This window comes from Leptidea sinapis, chromosome 23 (genome assembly GCF_905404315.1).
Source record: "Leptidea sinapis chromosome 23, ilLepSina1.1, whole genome shotgun sequence".
Lineage (NCBI taxonomy): Eukaryota > Metazoa > Arthropoda > Insecta > Lepidoptera > Pieridae > Leptidea > Leptidea sinapis.
Window position 1 is genome coordinate 7,228,048 of NC_066287.1, and position 18,617 is coordinate 7,246,664.

The 18,617-nt window shown below is 32.7% G+C and overlaps 2 protein-coding genes across 3 annotated transcripts in view; one reads left to right on the top strand and one right to left on the bottom strand.

Annotated features, from left to right (window-relative positions):
- Window positions 1-18,617, bottom strand: part of LOC126971160 (pseudouridine-5'-phosphate glycosidase) — a 263,833-nt gene that overhangs the window by 146,238 nt on the left and 98,978 nt on the right. The window lies entirely within an intron of this gene.
- Window positions 1-18,617, top strand: part of LOC126971171 (uncharacterized) — a 152,610-nt gene that overhangs the window by 86,563 nt on the left and 47,430 nt on the right. The window contains exon 2 of the mRNA XM_050817339.1: window positions 10,845-10,889. The gene's annotated coding sequence lies outside the window, so the exon portion shown is untranslated. The remainder of the gene's footprint in view (window positions 1-10,844; window positions 10,890-18,617) is intronic.

Genomic DNA, 18,617 nt, shown 5'->3' on the forward strand with positions numbered 1-18,617 from the left:
AAATTAGCAGGGTCAAAAGAACTGCCCGATTTAAACAAAGGTATAACTTTGCTGTATTTCATGAGGTCAGGGAACACACCCTCATCTATGCATTCATTAAATATTATTGCTAATTCAGGTGCTATAATGTCAAGTATGTATTTAACAATATTAGTCGAATGGCCCCATAGGTCTTTTGTATTTTTTAGGTTAATTAATTTGAAGATTTTTATTATATCGCTACCTGTAACATACTTAAATTTCAAGTCAGTAGAAGATACTGGTACGTGTAATTTAAGCATATCATATGCTGCTTTTGGCGAAGCGTTAAGGTATTTGGTCGTGACAATCGGGATTTCGGAGAAGTATTTATCAAATTCATTTGCAATTTCTATTTCCGAATTTATAACGCGATTATTAATATTTAAACAGATAGAGGTGTTACGGCAATTCGATCTACCAGTTTCATTGTTAATTACACTCCAAGTCGCTTTTACTTTATTATTACTGTTTTTAATTTTATCTGCAATGAAACGTGTTTTCGCTTCATGACAAACTATTTTAAAAAGCTTGGAGTATTTTTTTACATATATTTTAAATTCTTCACTATTATTGTAATGTTTCTCATAATAAAGGTCATATAAGCGTTTACGACTTTTGTGGATACCCATTGTTGCCCAATCATTAAAACAATGTTTGTTGTTTACTGTCACCGTTACTGGAGTAAAAATCCTGTCAAATTCCTCACAGAAGGAATTGAAGACTAAGTTATAGTGAAAATTAGCAGTTTCACCACAGTGTAAAAATGGTATCGTATTTACCAAATTATTTCTAAACCTCTCAAGACGGCTACCCGTAACTGGTATAATCGTCACCTTTTTTGGTCTGACATTGTCCAATCTTGTATTTACTTTTATAAGTTGCCCACTATGGTCGGACTGAAGATTATTAATTATGAGTTTACTAGTAATAGTAACATCTGTAAAAATATTATCTAAACAGGTTGCTGTTGTAGAAGTGATTCTAGTAGGTTCCCAAAATACATTGAACAAATTAAAACTTTGAAATAAATTTTTAAGGCTAGTACAATTGGCCGAAGGTTCAAGCAAGTTTATATTAAAATCTCCACACACTATAATTGACTTGCTAGTTTTGCTAAATTTTGATAGTACCTCCTCCATTCTATGTTGGAATTGTTCATATGATGCAGTGGGGGGGCGGTATACACTTACAATAATAAATTGCTCTAGTTCTATACAAGCTATCTCAATTAGTTGTTCTATAGAGAGATTAACAATATCTCTTCTATTTTTACATTTTAATCTATTATTAATAATAATTAGGGAACCTCCATGTATTGCCCTACTTCTACAAAACGAACTGACTACTTTATGTTCTCTAAAACTAAACTGGAGCTGATGACTCTTACGCCAATGTTCTGTAATACATAATATATCTATATTACAGCAGCTCAAAAACAGTTCAATTTCTAATTCCTTACTTGAGATACCTTGTATATTCTGGTGAACAATATTTATGAGCTTTATATTATGATTATCTATAGCAGTAACATTTATATTTGATGAATGTTGCCTATTTTGTATGATATTGCAAGAGTTGTCCTCCCTTGTCAAATAACTTAATTTAAATTAATTGAAGAAAAATCTTCATTGTTATATTTTTGTACATTAGTACTAATACATTCCCCAATAGGGGCTTGTATGTCGATTATTTTACAATTTTGCCCAATAGAGGCATGTTTATTAAATAATACTACAGAGGAAGTAGTTTGTTGACTAAGACTATAAGCTACTAAAGTAGCCAGCTGTCGCTTAACTCTAAATGGTAGGTATAGGTTACCATTGGTTATTTTCACTTTATAATTAATGAATTTATTTGTGTCAAATAAAATTAAATTTTCATTGTTGTGGAATGTCGCATTATACAAAGTTGTATTTAATTTAAATATTTTTCTATTTTGCTCCTGTGTCAAATCCGAGGAGTATGGGAATGTACACATCATCACTTTAGATTTTGTCTTATTGGAAATATTAATTAATTTTTCTATATTTTTAATTAGGTCCTTATTTCTAATATTATGAGAGTTATTACCAAACATTATACCTATGATTGTTTTTTCTTTTAGATTTATTTTTGGTATGGAATTTATGAGGTTATTGAAAGTTATATTGGGTTTACATATATTTATCAACTCACAATTCTTTGCAACTGCATTATTTAATAAAGGTCCAATAAATATCTGAAGTCATTGAACTACAATGAGACCGAAAATTTACTAAAAAATCTTATTTGACCAGTAGGCACAAAGGCATTTCTTCCCCTCGGGTACATAAATACAGTACACACATTACCCTTCACAAATGCATACAGCCCTACACATTCACCATACACATAACAGTCATAACGTAAATATAATATAACACTTGATCTATTTTGAACACAATCAAATACCTAGTTGGTATAAGTTTGCTACTTTCAATTACACGCACCTAAGTATCGCTGATCTAAGGACGATGAATACTATCCTTTCGTGATACAGTTTTTACTTGTACGAAACGATAGGGTTAATCAGTTTAATGACAGCCACTAAGTTACCTATAATAAGGAAAGTTAACTTTGAATAATAATTAGTTTTATTGTGTTTAGTTAATTGTATAGATTAAGAAGCTGTATAATGGTTGTTTTCTTATTTCAATAAAGATTATTATTATTATTACTTCATCATCATCAGCTCGCAGGCGTCCACTGCTGGACAAAGGCCTCCCCCAAAGATCTCCACGACGATGGGTCCTGCGCTGCCATCATCCAACGTATTCCGGCGATCTTGACCAGATCGTCGATCCATCTTGTGGAAAAATATAGATAGATGTCGCATAAAGATTCCTTTTTATTAAATTAAATTTGTAACCAAATTTTATGAACGGTACGGGACTCCAACCTACGACCTCTCGGGTTCCGACCGAGATTGTTCGGTTAATTAATCCCAGAAATGAGAGATATCACTTTAAAAATAACAAATTGTTCCTTTTTAATCCTTTTTAGGTAGGATACCTTTAAATACTTATCTTAATAAAGCATATATCACGTTTCTAAACCTGATTCCACCATTGTCCCTTATCATTTGATATCAATGAGGGCTAGAATAGGGTTTGCGTGTTACCACCTCATCCGTGACCTTATTAAATTTCGTATTGTGGGGTCCGATATCTTCAATCAAATAAATCATTGTGGAGGGAGGGCCGAAGCTACACTTCTAAGCAAGGTCTGACCACGACTTCACGAATATAATTTATAAGCAGTCGAGTTTTCGCAACCAATAAACATAAATTTGATTTTGAGTCTTATGAACTGTTAATAAGGATTCATTGATCCTAGTAGATATTGAATTACTTACAGCACAATAAAATATGTAGGTATATATATATGTAATTTCATATACAATGAATACGGTTTAGGTTATTTCAATCATGTTAGATTATTACTCTCCCTTGAATAGAATTACCAGGCAAAATTACATTTTATGATCTAGTTGAGTAAGATATTTCACTAAACTAACTTTCAATTTATTAGATACTAGTTCTTACCCGCGACTTCGTGCGCGTAGACTTTAGGCAGCTTTTTTTATTTTCTTATATACTCACTTTGCAAATAATACACACCAAACTGCTGTGGTTGATACATTTTTATAAAATACCAACGATAGAACTTTCATCCCCCTTTTTCATTCCCACACAGGTCTAATTTTTAAAAATGCTAGAACAAATATTTATTTATTTCTTATCAAGTGACTAAATACAAATTTTCGTGGTGACATCTTCGATAATGACGAACTTTCATGCAAAATTTCCACCCTCTATTTCAACCCCACCAAGCCTTTTATTCGCGATAAAAGGTAGCCTATGTCCTTTCCAAAGCTCTTGTCTATCCCTGCATTAAAATTCATGAAAATCAGTTCAGTGGTTAGGCGTGAAAGGGTAACTTATAATATTATATTAGTAGGGATTCCAGACATAGTTACTTAAATTACTTTTGTATATTTTTTTGTTTCTCTCTGCTTTTGGTTGATTCCTGTTTTTAACAAATTTTTAGATTGATAAAGTAGTTATTCGAAATAAATATGTAGTCTTTACTTTTAAATGATTTTGAATACCCTGTGCATGTAATGTCAATTGTAAAAAGTTTAAGAAATATTAATTATGTAAAATAGCTTGTAGACCCAATCAATAAATAAATAACTCTTAACGCACCAAAGCTGATGACATGTTGTTACATGGCTTATACACTACGGATAAATTTATTCAGGACGCCATTTTGTTTTTCTAAAACTGTATTGGAAATTGGTCTATTGATGTGATAGTAAAAATTTATAGTCTCCGATTATGTCACAGAAGCAGTAGGAAATGACACATAAACATAAAACATAGTTCCCGGACGAATTACCCATAATATATCTGCTTATAGACTGCAGTATATAAACAACAGATTATGTCTAACGTTTTTTTTAAATTAGTTTATAATAGAGGCGGTGCCGGCTTCGAATATGTAGATTTTATTTGCGTGGCCATCGGAGCATTGAACTGATTTATTTACAATCATATTACAAAAAATATTTTAATTTTTTTGAGATTTCAATGAGTGAGAAGATAATTTATTTATATATTTCAAATATATCTTCCCAATATTAAACTTTTAATAAACGTAAGTTTTTGGTGGCAATGTTCGTAAATAAAGTTTATTTATAGTTTAGTAGTAAAAGTAAGCCTATGTTAGCCTTTATCAAAATAGGTATCTGCCAAAGTTTCATCAAAATCGGCCAGCCATCTTGACTAGTTGCAACAAACAGATATACAGACAAAAATATTAAAAAAAATTGTTAAAAATAAATATTTCATTTCTATAGACATATATATGTTACTCGTAATGTTAAGATAAGTAAGATAGAATTTATACAAAAGATATGTGCATGGGCAAATGTCTTAGCCATAGATACAAGAAATATATGATAATTATTACACTTAAAAAAAAATCCATTCAATTTTAAGCAAAGGATGTTGAATAATAATTCCATTTAATATGTGTGAATGAATACGATATTCTTATATAATGAACATAGAAATAACTTATTAATTTAAGAAATGTTAAACATCTGTACAATTCATATATAATATTAAAATGACTTTTCCTTGAGGCAACGTTTCTTAAATGAGCAATGGCTTAGTCTCTTGCCAATTCTTCACATGATAAGTTTGTTACAAATCGGTGGTAGTGTAAAAAAAATGATAATTCAAAAGTGTTTTTAGAACCCAATTAAATAAAAACATTTTATTTGGACTTTGAGCCAAAAAGCAATCACGTAAAAGCTACTGAGCTTATCGCGATGGAACTATGACACGACGTATATTGAAAGAGTGACATCTCAAGTCAATTTCCTAATATGCAAATATTGGGGTTGAGCAGGTTATGAACTCTAAAGTAGATCCTATATATGAAGCAATAACCTGAGAGTTGAACAAGACATACAAGATATATCAACGATTCGTCACTCGAACGGTTGGCTCAGTAGGAAGAGCGTTCGAACGGAACGCCACAGGTCTCGGGTTCGAGTCCCGCATCGCTTATAAATTTTATTTTCAAATTTAATTTGTATACATGTCTTATAGTTTCAGATATACTCATACTGACCGATATTTATGGGCCACTATGTATATGATACAAAATAATAGTAAACGTCATAAGGAATTATTCATATTCAGCCTGCCTCTCAGAATTTTTGGGTTTTTGAAAATCCTGAGAGCATTGAGGGCATATTAATTACAATCTGCTGAATGTCCTGCTCGTCTCGTCCCTTATTGTATAAAAAATGAGACGTTCACCTGACAGTAAGCCCTGCCCATTACAATGCAGCACCGCTCAGCATTGATGATTGAATCTAAAGCAGAATCGCAGTTGCGGTTGTCAGTTTGAGACATTACATAATTATTCTCATTATCCCAGTAATATCACTAGCTACAGCGCCATTCGCTATGGTACGATATGGTAATCTGTCCGTCATCTTGTACAAAGATCCTCCTACTGGTATTCAATTTCAAATTCAAATATTTTTATTCAAAATAGGATTTAAAATCACTTATTGAACGTCAAAAACTACCACCGATTCAAAAGAGATTGCCTCAGACCTGAGAAGAATGGGCGCAAGGAACTCAGCGGGCTTTTTTTTTAAATATAAAATATGGATTACAATGTGATATCGTACAATAAATATTTATAATTAAAGAGCTTGAGGGTGTTCGCTTTATTCCCAGTCCGTGGTGTCATTATGAAAATCGTTTATGCTATTCTTTTAAATTTCGTAACACATTTGTTTTGTACATTTTCTTTGAAATTCAAATAATCCGCCCAGCCTACAGTTATTGTTGTTATGTATACATATTTAATTTGTGGCAAAATTTATGTACGATGTGGGAACAGAAACCGCGTCTCTCGGCTTCCGATCCAGCGCTCTTACCAATGTAGCTAACCGTCCGAGTGACGCATCGACCGTACGCCCTGCTATGTCTTGTTCAACTCTAGGGTTGTAGATCCATCTACAAGATAGGTCTTTATAAAGTAGGCTTTAAAATTGATAACCTAATCAATCCCAATAATTGCATAGAAACTTAGAGCATTTATACGTCTAGATAGACTATGACAGCTGTAAAAACGTCGAAAAATCTTAAATTTAGAACTGACCGCCATTTTGAGCAATACACGCACACTAACACAAAGTGTCATACAAATCGTGAATATAAGACGTAGCTTGTCACGCACACTAAACTAATATTGGCCTGGCCTTTTTTTTAGGCTGTCTAACAAAATTGACTTGAGATGTCGCTCTTTCAAATCTAAATAGTTTATCAATAAATTTTGATACAAATTAAATTTGTATTTTTAATTCCAGACTTGAGGAATATCACTTAGAATAACAAGCTGTTTAGTTATTGTTTCTGTTGTTCGCCTATGTTCGGTTATTAAGTTAGGCGAGAACTACATTAAAGCTTCTTGTCATAAATAGGTAAGTATAAGGCTTTACTTTATGATGTCCTAGTGAAGCTTATGTAGACAATGTAGGGTATGAGATTAGTTTCGCCGTGAAGTCCGATACTCTCTAATTTCCTATTTCTGTCGTGAAGCAGTTATCTGTAAGCATTATTGTGTTTCGGTCTGAAGGGCGCCGTAGCTAGTGAAATTACTGGGTAAATGAGACTTAACACTTATGTCAAAAGTTGACCAGCGCAATTGTATTGCCGCTGAGAATTTTTGTGTTTTTCAAGAATCCGGAGCGGCACTGCATTGTTATGGGCAGGGCGTATCAATTACCATCAACTGAACGTCCTACTCGTCTATTTTGTTGTGTCTTTATATGTTTGTTTTTTTTCAGGGTAGGTTATTTTATATCAGTCTAAGAACACATATTGTAGATTTTACATTTATTTCTCAGGAAATAAGTGCTTGTTTTATAATTCTCAATTACATTATCTTGGGCCTATTTTACTAATAGGATGTACATATTTTATGATAAACATGTTTACCAAACAAACTTTCTGTCAAAAAAAATATGATGATTTTATGAATTTGCCAAAAGCCATTGGAAATGTACCTACTAACAAAATTAGAACAAAAGAACGAAAATATATCGTTTCTGAACTTTTTACCTTCAGAATGTTAAAAGTTTGGAAGTTATATTTTTGTTAGTAAACGATAAACGTTTGAATTCAGAATTTTCAGTTTCCTTTTCTGTTTTTTTATGAATCATTTCGTCTATGACTGGAAACTGTATGCACTGGAGCTAAAACAAAATGCTTAACTTTGTAAAGAAGTTAAAAGACTTTTTAAATAGCAGAATGACTATAACGTAAGGCATGTTTGTATAATGATATTTAATCTTTGCACCGAAAAAATATTGTTCGAGACGAGCGGGCATAGATTATTCGCGAGTCTGGCGTGTCGTACTGTGGCAGGCACCAACACTTTTCATTTTAATACGTAATAAAATTAGATATCTTATTTAAAAATTTCCCATTAAATACATTTTTTATGACACTAAGGGACAAGACGAGCAGGACGCTCAGCTGATGGTATTGATACGTCCTGCCAAAAACCATGAAATAAAATCTGAGCTCACTATAATTACGCTCGCCACCTTGAAATATAAGATGTTAAGTCTCATTTACCCAGTAATTTCACTAGCTACGGCGCCTTTCAGACCGAAACATAAATATTGCTTATAAATTACTTTTTCACGGCAGAAATATGAGCCGGTCGCCTCTTACGCCACCCTTGGGCCTGGGACTTCCCAATTCTTTCTATATCCGTTGTTTGGTTTAAACCGTGTTCTAAAATCGGCTAAGGGGATTTCTCAGCTAAGGCTTTGGCAAGTATATGTTTGGTACTGGCGTGACCACCATCCATTAAAAGAGCCCCATTCCCCGACATCCAACAACGATATAGTTTGATTAGCAAAATAAAACACTCGGTGAGTTTAATAGCATTGATATGAATAGCTGGGAACGTTGTGTCCCTGGCTATAAATAACTGACAAAGGAAAACCTTGCTTTCTATGTGACGTCACTTCCCTGGAAAATTTATGAATGGTATTGTGATAGAGTATCCTTGTATTCCTCAAGGAGTCCTTATATGCAAAAAGTAAAGGAAGCATTTATTTTTATGTTGAAAATACACAAAGTGTTATTTGATTGTTGTTTTTTTTTTATTCGAAATATATAAGCAGAGCTCAAGTTGGTTTTAAATAATAGATTATAAATAAATCAATAGATATATTGAAGGTTATTTTATATACAATTTCTATAATGGATTTTTTATTTCATGGAATAAATAAGGAATGTACTTACACATATCTATATGGAAAATAGATGCTACTGGAAAATAGATGGATGCATTATTTTAAGCATGGACATTAGAAAAAGAGTTTTAAACAAAAGTTTTAGAAAATAAACTGATCTATTAAAATAGATGGATGCATTATTTTAAGTAAGGCTATTAGAAAAAAAATATATACAAAAGTTGTAGAAAATGGACCGATGTATTATTTTATTAATCCAATATTTTAAGAGTTATCGGTGAGATAGAAAAAACAGGTCCATTAATGGTCGATAAGTCGTAAACAGTAAGTTTTACAAAAAAGTTTACAGGAAATAAAGGATACAAAATTTTATTTTTATCAGGATGGGTTTCCATAACTTTTGCCCTAAAGTGCATACTTTCCGAGATATCAGTCAAAAATTTTTTTTCAAGAGCTCCACCTGGATCTGGCAACATTTTGTGATTTAATGCTGAAGTGATGATAAGCCTTAAAAAAGATTGGACCGCAAACTTAGTGCGAGGTTAAATTCCATTTTTACTGGATGATTTAAACCACTTTGTTGAGTTTTTCTTGCTGACCGTACTTCCTAGATCTCCATCCATGTCAGATAGCATCAATTCGAAAATATGTGTCGCAAACATGAACGGGCGCAATAAATTCAACTCATCTCTTTTGTCACTACCTTTCATTACCTTTGCATAATTATCGGGAAAATGTCACAGATTTAACAGGAAGTAAGGTAATATAAATCTTATCGAGGTCACAGCGTACTGACCGACAGAGTTTTAATGTTTGTTTAAGTAATTAATTAACGCTTCGCGATGGCTGAATTAGTAGATTGTCTCAAAGTAGAACAACAGTGACGACACTGTATGGAGTTTTATTACTTTAGGTTGAGCATACAATCGTGTCTCTACATAAACTGAATTCATTAGAACTTTGAAAATTTAGTTTGTACTAAACAAACTCAGCTATCGTTCGCTCTGGATCATGAAGATTTCCAACAATTTCGTTTGTCAATTCGATTTATTTACGGCCTTATTCAATAACCTACCTATCCTTAGTTTAACTTACTAGAGGTAGACAAATATATCATTTACGGCTTACTTACGTTTTAATAACCTATCGATAGATAGCATTGGACTGTAACTAATAATATAACTATATTGGATATAACTATGGATTGATAAGATCTTGTCATTAAAGGCCGTTTTCAATAACGCATAGTTACGGACAAATTGCTGTCACCGTTTAATGACAAAATCTTATCTATCTATAGTTATGTCCAATATATTTATAGTCCAACGCTTTATAATAATAATAATAATAATATTGACACACTTTTTACACAAATTATCTTGCCCCAAGTTAAGCATATATAGCCTGTGTTATGGGTTACAAGACAATGATATATTTAATACAATATACTTACTTAAACATACATAAATTCATTTAAACATACATAAATACATTTAAACATCAATGACTCGGAAACAAACATCAATATTCATCACATAAATGTTTGCACCTACCGGGATTCGAACCCGGTTTATGTCGGTAGGTTATTGAAATGTAAGTAACCGTAAAATGATAGATTCGTCTACCTCTAGTATGTTAAACTAGGGATAGATATGTTATTGATAACGGCCGTAAAACGTAATGGATTTCAGCTATCTCCATTTTTAAACTTAAGATTAAAACCGCCGTCAATCTATCATTGACTTCGCGTTTCATACAATCGAGTGAATCGCTTTTTTCTTAGAGAGTTTCGCTAGGCTGTATGTAACCCTTAATTATTAAAACATAATTTCAAAAAAATATGTCGTGTTCAAAATAAACAAGCTCTTAAATAATGTAGCTAGCATGTTACTGATTATGTTGAAAGTTCCCCAACATAATCTAATTAGGGGTATTTTGTAAAGCCTGTTGTATTACAATTAGTTGATAAGAAAACCGACATTTACCCCTTATTTTGTTATTTCAGGCAATTACAAGGGCGTGGAAGGAACAAGCTCGGCATGCCACCTAAGTAAGCTAACTTGTGAATATTTTAAGTTTCGTTATGCTTAGACAGTAAGATTTATTATTTAAGAGTATTTACTTGAGTTATTTAACGATAAATTATGATCATATTGACTAACCCATATATGGTGTATATGAAAATGAGACAATCATTAGGATATTTAGATTACATTATTTTACACAAAAAAAAAATTGAAAAACAAAATTTTATGAAGATGCGGGATTCGAACCCAAAACCTCCGGCGTTCCGTGACGGTGCTCTAACCAACTGAGCTAAGCGTTCGAGTGACGTATCGTCATAAAATCTTGTATGCTTTGTTCAACTCTCAGGTTGTGGCTTCATCTACAGGATCTACTTTACAATCGATAACCTGCTCAACCCCAATATTTGCATATTAGGAAAATGAATTGAGATGTCGCTCTTGTAAATCTAAACAATTTGTTATGTTTTTAAAGTGATAACCCTCACTTCTAAGACTAATACACAAATAAAATTTGAAAAACAAAATTTTATGAACGATGCGGGACTCAAACCGTCGCCGGAGGTCGTGGGTCGCGTATTAATCCTAGAAGTGAGGGTTATCACTTTAAAAACATAACAAATTGTTAACATTATTTTAGATTTAACACGCCACAAGTTAGGATATCATCCTCACCATCTGGATGTGTGGCGGTCCTCCACACTGCGGTTTTCAAGGAGCTTTCTTCCACCTACTACAAAGCCGTGGAATGAGCTTCCTTGTGCGGTGTTTCAAGGACGATACGACATGGGTACCTTCAAAAAAAGCGCGTACACCTTCCTTAAAGGCCGGCAACGCTCCTGTGATTCCTCTGGTGTTGCAAGAGATTATGGGCGGCGGTGATCACTTAATAACAGGTGACCCGTACGCTCGTTTGTCCTCCTATTCCATAAAAAAATAAAAAAGATTTATAACTATTTTTATATCCATCCACAAATCCACTATAGGGTTGCAAGATGGCAATCGAATACAATAATTTTAGTACGATGATATATTTGGTAGGTGTGAGAATCGGTTGCATCTATTTTTTATACCCCAAAAATTGTAACTATTGATTTTTTTTTAATACAACGTATATGGCAATACAACGTTTGCTAGCTCATCTAGATTATTTATATAATTCTACTGTAATATAAAATCGGAATAGATTGGCAGAGTTAGAAGCATTAAAATAAAACGTTAATTTTCTCCAAAACCATTAAACGAGTCTGTAGCCAACCAACAATATATTAAGTAAATGTAATTTCTACACCATTAAACGTGGAACCATTTACATCGAAGCCGACATCAAGTTATCATAATTAACAAAGTTTTATTGCCAGGAGCAAGCCATTTCATAAACAAGTTTTCATCAAAAGAAATAAGGACGCCTTTAAGTTATTATGAGGGAAAATTTCGCGCAAGGACCTAGGAGGCACCATATTACAGCAAACACAACATCATATACTGAAATAGCGTTAAGTTTATGACATTCAATGCACTTTATGGCTCACTTATCGCGATAAAAGCATTTCATTTTTATCTGTTCACAGTTCGATATTAAATGTGATGTGCGCGTGAATGAAATTTTTTGCTCTTAATAGTGATTTTAACACTAGAAATAAGGGACTGCTTGTAACTAATTCTAGTAGGCATTATAAGATACATAATAGCTTTAAGGGTTAATGTATACACTTTTATAATAAAGTCCCAGCCACAGTTCTGGCATTATCTAGGAATAAATTTAAATGTATTATAAAAAAATGGCTCTGTCGTAAATCATATTACTCCACAGCTGAACATCTACGTGATCCGACAGCCTGGGACTAGATTATGATTATTTTATAGCGATGGAAATTACTGTACAATATTGTATATTTTATTGAAAAGAGCGCGAAAAAAGAGTTTCTTGTGCCGCTTCTTCTCTCTCAGAGCTCCATTTGTTTCCGAAGCGGTAGTAATATCTAGTATATTAAAAATGACATCAAAAATAATTCTTAAGGAATCAATTTTAATAAAATAAATGCCTTTTATGCCCTTTATGCCTTTAAATGCGAATACTCTCGTTATTAATTATTCTTAACGCCATTAGAGTTTTTTTTTCAAGAGATATCTCAAACTTTTCGATTATTTTTACGTCTAGATAGACTAAGACAGCTGTGAAGAGGTCGAAAAATATTGTGTTTAGAACTAAACTCTATTTTTTTTATGGAAAAAGTATGAGAAACGAGCGTACGGGTCACCTGGTGTTAAGTGATCACCGCCACCCACATTCTATTGCAACACTATTTTGAGCAATTCACGCACACTAACACAAATCGCGTGTGTAAGACGTAGCTTGTCACGCACGCTAAGCTAATATTCCTGAGGGCCTACCATCAACTTTTAATAAGCGATGCGAATCCGATGCAGTTCAGTTTAGGTACCCAAACTGAATCACTAAAATTCGTACCATGAAGTACCTTTTACTGAATGGCGTTTGGATCGCTTATGAAGAATGAATGAAATAAAATTGCGTTTCGAAACCTAAAATGATATGATTTCAGCGGTTTTTTTGCGTAGAAAATACTAAAATTACATTTTAAAATTGCGCAATTGCGTCAAATTATACAAATTTTTTATACTTATTAAATAATAGTAATATAAATAAATATAGTTCTTTGAATTATAAATTAAATGTTTGCTTATGTGTTTTCGTAAAAATAACGAGTTATGAACGCACCTCCATTGATGTTTGATTTGACAGGACCACAGAAAACATTTTATTTAATTCGTTCTTGCGAACAGGCTATAGCCCGGGCCTACTGGCATACTGCCTCGTTTTTAGTATTTTCATTTTTGGTATTTATTTTCAGTATTTTGTTTTACAAAAAAAATCCAATACAGAATTCTCATCTCATCTTTAACCAATAAAATTTTTCTTTTCTATGATTTCACTATTTTTTATAAGTTATTAACAACACGATTCACTTTCCTCTAAGGAAGTAGCAACTTTTTTCGAATCGGTCACTTTGACAAATAGGCTATCCAGTTTAGGTTGAAATAACACCTCATGGTACGAATGAATGAACGAACTAAATCAGTTTGCGATTCAGTTGATATCATTTTTGACATTCAATTGACATCATTGCTTATCAATCAGTTGATTCGACGTCAACCTAAATTAGATAGCTCTAGTCACGTCGTGGTACGAAATAGCAAAGCAGTTCATTTTAGGTTGTCAATTGAATCGCAATAAGGATTCATGGTAGGCCCGCTGGACTGTTTCAATCGGTTTTATAACAACAAGAGACTCTATCTAGACGTATAAATTATAATTTATATATATAACTAGCTGACCCAGCAAATGTTGTATTGCTATATAAGTGTAATTATGGGGTGTAAAATTTGATGCAACCGATTCTCAGACCTACCAAATTTATCGTACTACAATTATTGTAAGTATTGATCCATTGCCATCTTGCAACCCTATAGCGGATTTGTGGATGGAACAGAATAATATAAAAATCGCGATACAAAGATAGGGGTTGATTGTAGAGGGTTGAAAATTTAAGGTTGTATGTATTCTTAATGCTGTATCATAAAAAATTAAAAACAAAAAATTACGTCCAAAAAAATCCCACCCTTAATATTTAGGGGAATGAAAAATAGGTAGTAGCCGATTCTCAGACCTACATAATATGCATATAAAATTTGGTAAAAATCAGTAAAGCCGTTTCGGAGGAGTAACGTAACTAACATTGTGACACGAGAATTTTAGATATAAGATTATCTAAGCGATAACTTTTATCGTAGCTTATTATCAAGAATCAGTTATTTTTGTGATACGTTGTATAAGAAATCGAAAGGACCAAAAAATGAAGAATAGAATAGTTTGATATTTCACAAATTGGTGACGAATTGACATTCATTACTATCTTTTAAATATATTATTTTTTCAATTGATTTTTAAGTGCATAGTGAACGGCTTCTATTACAGTATATTATATAAGCTAAAGCAGTAAGGAAACTGATATATAATTATGTTGTTTATTCGTATTTTGATTAATTTGTCAAAATAATTGCAATGCCTACTAATCATAAAACAACCGAACCGATTTTGATAAAATTTAGTAAAGAGAAAGACTAGAGCTTGAAAAAGGGCATAGCCTACCTTTTATTGCAAAAATAATTAGAAGTTGGAAAAGGAAATGGGGTTGAAATAGGGGATGGCAGTTTGGAAGATAAAACCATGAAACTTTGTATTTTGGCAGATTTTCAGCTTTGTATTATAAGAAATAATTTGTAAACATTTTTGAAACTATGACCTACATGGGGATGAAATAGGAGATTAAAGTTCACATGGAAATACTATTAAAGAGACTGTACACAATGACAAGGGATATCCGCTGTATCATAGAAGAGTGCTGCCAGCGGAAAGAGCATTTGTATGTGTATAATTTGAAAAGTATCGTAAAAGATAAAGAAAATTGCTCAAAGTTCATTCAACGGACGAAGTCGCGGGTAAAAGCTAGTAAAAAATATTTAAAAACAGAATTGCTTCGTTATTCACTTGTGTTGGTTTAAAAACTGTATTATCCGATTAAATTTAGAATGTTTGTTTAAACAGTTTGTTATTTTAAGTTATTTTCCTCACTTCTGGGATTAAACATACAGAATTTAATTTATGCACCAAAATTTATGGATTTATGTTAAGATTTGAAAGTGGAAATATCAAAACAATTTTCTAATATCATCTGTAACGTAGATTCTGTAGCTGGAGAGTTAAACAAACATAACAAAGATGGATCATGCGTCATCCAGACGGTTGCCTTAGTGGTAATCGCGCTGGGGCGTAACCCGAGAAACGCGGGTTTGTATCATATCTTTCAAATTAAAGAATTTCTTTTTTTATAATAAATAGATGCGATTTTGAAGTTATACTTCTTTAAGCGCGTTATGAAAAAAATGATGAGAGTGAAATTTTAAGATGCGCGCGCGATCACTGTAACACAAAAGTAACAGGTTGAAGTTGGTACCTAAAATTTTCCGACATTTGCGTCATTCGTTATTTTTTTTGTTTCTTCGTCCATTATTAGGCAAAGGGTTCGAGCCCATACAGCCGTATTCATTATTTAATAATTAATTTTCAAAACCATCTTTGCAAGATTTTCACAAAATTGTTCTTTCTAAAAACGTAGAATAGCACAAGGAATAAATCAATTTAATGATTTTTGCTTCGTTAGGCCAAAGAAGTATAAAATCTTGCGTGCATACATAAGTACACACACACACTTTTTTTTTCTCGGAATATGAGACCAATGTATTAAGATCTACTTGACGAGCAAGAAAACTGAAATTAATTAAGATTCTAAACTACCGTTATAGTGTGGTTACGTAAATAAAAAAAAAACACGCATACCATGTTTAATGCTTCAATAAAGCTTGAAATATTCCATTTAATATTTAATTTCAATATTAAAATGGCTTAACATTGATAAACCAAATTGAATTTAATGCAAAGTAGGTAGTTTGGTATTAAGCTGAATGAAACATTAACCGCAATACCCATTAACACGACCGCACTGTGGACAGACCGGGAAACAGCTAGATATATATACCAAGATATCTACTTGTGATGGATTTAATATAAAAAGTGGTAAGATAAAATGTTATAAATTAAAACCGTAGTTTCATAAAATCACTCTCGAGAGTACAATGTCGTTAAAGCGTTGTGACGAGTCAACAGCTCTTGATGATGCCTCGTGTAGAGGTGGAACATATTTTTCACTTCAGCCAAAGAACATCGGTTGCAAGAGAATGCGGTCGGCGGTTATCACTTCACATCAGGCGAATCGTACGCTGGTTTGTCCTCTTCCAAAAATAGGGATATATATATAATAATCAGAATATTTTGCAAAATTTTAACGAGAATTGTTTAAATTAGTCATTTAACAGGTAAATAACAACATAATAAAATCTATACTATAATATTATAAAGAGGAATGATTTGATTTTTTGTTTGTTTGTTTGCATTGAATAGGCTCCGAAACTACTGAACCGATTTGAAAAATTCTTTCAGTGTTGGGAAGCTACACTATCCCCGGGTGACATAGGCTATGTTATATTTTAATTTTTTTTGTTAAATTGTTAAATACCCGAGGGAAGCCGGGGTAAACTGCTAGTATATAATAAAAAACAAATAGATAAATTTTCAAAACACGAGTATAGTACTTTGAAGCAATGAGTTAACTTACATAGTACCTTAATTTACGTACATTAAAGCTGTGGAATGAGCTTCCTTCAAAAAAGCGCGTACTCCTTCCTTAAAGGCCGGCAACGCTCCTGTGATTCCTCTGGTGTTGCAACAGATTGTGGGCGGCGGTGATTACTTAACACCAGGTGACCCGTACGCTCGTTTGTCCTCCTATTCCATAAAAAAAAAATTGGTGACGTTAGAAAGTGCACCGATATGAAACGATGTTTAAAAACATGTATTCAAGATTTGTGTGAACATTTCAGAAAATGTTGGCCTTCAGAAGACTTTATTGCCACTGTTTCATATTAATTTCATTATTTACAGCTTTTAGAAAATATATTCTGATACGATTAATTCTTCAGATTGCTTTAACGTAATTAACGCGAGTACAACCACAATCTACAGCTCGTATATATAATACATACCTTCACTTTAAATTCACCTTTTCCATCAGCTTTGAATTCCTTTAAATAATAATGAGTTATAAATATGAACCAACATTAAAATAAATAGGTATCATAATTGGACGTAGTTCCTGAAAAACGTTCCAAGCCACATACATCACATTTTTTTGAATTTGTGTTTAAAGTTTAATAAATATTAGTGTATTCCATACATGTGGGTTGGGCTACTAAGTAATGATGTCATTTAAAGAGTGACAGTAGGGCTGCCATTTTTTGTCAATCCGTTAATATGAATCACGTGACTAGTTTTGTGTTCTTAACTCAATTTCGACATGATTGTGGTATGGAACGTTTTTCTGCAATTACAATTACAAAAATAGAACTTTTATTTTAAAAGATTGGCATGGTTCTCGTCTGATTCTGCGCAAGCCACCTAAAATTATATAGTATTATAGTATATATTAATATTGTCTTAATTGTTTTATGATTTAAGGCGACACTAAATGCCAGCGACCTTGAGCGATACGAGTTCACGACTGTCGTGAACGCCCGCCATCTATGTAAAAAAGCCAATATTTTCAAAATTCTTGCGTGGAAAACAGGTTATATGCTTAAAATCCTCGTTATTCACTACTAATCTGAATAAATGAACCTACACAAAAAAGTACAAGCTATAAGAATAACTTTTCTGAGAGAAGTACAAAAAAAAATCGTCACGCCATGCCAAAAACTTGTTTTTAACTTCAAAGAAAAGCGGTAGATCAAAAAGGCTCGGCAGTGTTATCTATAACCAACAGCAAGCATTAGCAACCTACAAATAAGACTTAAGGATATGTGTAACATGATTAAGTAGTGTTCATAGCTCGAAATGCTATACTTTCACCACAAAACTTGTCTAAAAACACCATGTTTCCGTGTTTTCTGCTTACTCTTCGCCTTAAGAGATGGACAGGGAGTATCTTATCTGTTCTTCCCTCATGTCAATGCCCCTTTTAGCTTCATGACGTTTACCAAGTGTTGTTGCAAAACGTGATGTTATTGTCACTCCCTATAGTAAATATAGTAGATTTTACAACGAGTGCACAAAACGAACC